The sequence below is a fragment of the Euphorbia lathyris genome, chromosome 4 (assembly GCF_963576675.1).
Source record: "Euphorbia lathyris chromosome 4, ddEupLath1.1, whole genome shotgun sequence".
NCBI lineage: Eukaryota > Viridiplantae > Streptophyta > Magnoliopsida > Malpighiales > Euphorbiaceae > Euphorbia > Euphorbia lathyris.
This window is the reverse complement of record NC_088913.1, coordinates 54,401,079-54,402,304: the sequence shown is the minus strand read 5'-3', so window position 1 is coordinate 54,402,304 and position 1,226 is coordinate 54,401,079. Positions and strand designations below refer to the sequence as shown.

At 42.6% G+C, this 1,226-nt stretch overlaps 1 non-coding gene across 1 annotated transcript; it reads right to left on the bottom strand.

Annotated features, from left to right (window-relative positions):
- Nucleotides 1-355: 355 nt before the first annotated feature.
- On the bottom strand, nt 356-462 carry LOC136228278 (small nucleolar RNA R71). Its single transcript, XR_010688606.1, has one exon. It is a non-coding gene; the product is annotated as a small nucleolar RNA R71 (small nucleolar RNA).
- Between the last annotated feature and the right edge of the window lie 764 nt (nt 463-1,226).

Genomic DNA, 1,226 nt, shown 5'->3' with positions numbered 1-1,226 from the left:
GGATTATGCTAGGCCAGGAATGACCGGTGTAACTAATAGTGTAGTTAGACCCCGTATAAACGCAAATCAATTTGAAATTAAGCCTGCTTTGCTTAATATGTTGCAAAACAACGTAACGTTTTACGGACTACCTAACGAAAACCCTAATGCCCATTTGACAAATTTCTTAGAAATTTGTGACACTTTTAAAATTACCGATGTAACAGCCGAAGCAATCAAACTTCGCCTCTTCCCTTTCACTTTGAAGGATAAGGCAAAAATTTGGTTAACTTCTATGCCTGCTGCAACATTTGAAACTTGGGACCAATTAGCCCAAGCGTTTTTATCAAAATATTTTCCTTTAGCAAAAACCGCAAGAGTCATCAAAGAATTGACATCTTTTACCCAAAATGATAATGAAACTCTTTATGAGGCTTGGGAACGTTTTAAAGAACTTCAACGTTTATGCCCACACCACCAACTGCCAGATGCACTTTTAATGCAGACATTCTATAATGGATTAAATCCTACAACTAGAGGTTCATTAGATGCTATGTCTGGAGGGTTATTTATGAAGAAGACGTCCGCCCAAGCAAGAGAACTTTTGGAGGAAATGGCAATCAACAGTAGTATGTGGTCCGCTGTTAGACGAGGTGCCGCGGCCTAATCTCCCGGGCGGACCGGGGGGTGGACACCTCATGGCGACGTAAGCGGTGATTGGCGCCGAAAGTAACCAATCGTGGAATCAAGCTGCTCGGCAGGACCGGAGCTCGGAGATATGGAAGAGTCGCCACCCACGAATGGGAAAATGAACACCGATCCCTTGCGGGAGATCGGTGTGGGTTCGGGAAACTTAGGTACGAGCCGAGAAGGCTAGCTCCTTTCCAGAGAAAGGCTACTAGGCACCCCGACATCGCCCGGTTATGAACCACCGGCCTCCTACTCAGCATGTTAGGCGATAACGGACTAATCGTATACTTCTTTAAGTTTAAAATTCATTTGAAACCTTTTCTTTCTCTTTTTGGAAACCGTTTTGAGCATATATTATTGAAAAGCCACTTTAGTAAAGAATCACCCATTTACATCAATTTGATATACATACAAAGAGAGGGGAGGAAGAAAGAAGTGGTTTATTTACCACGGGATTTACATGTCGTGTTGCGTGTTAATTCTATACTAACTCATTTCCCAAAACGAGTTTATTTACATGGTTCGTACCTTAATCGCCGTTGGAACGATTTAGGTAC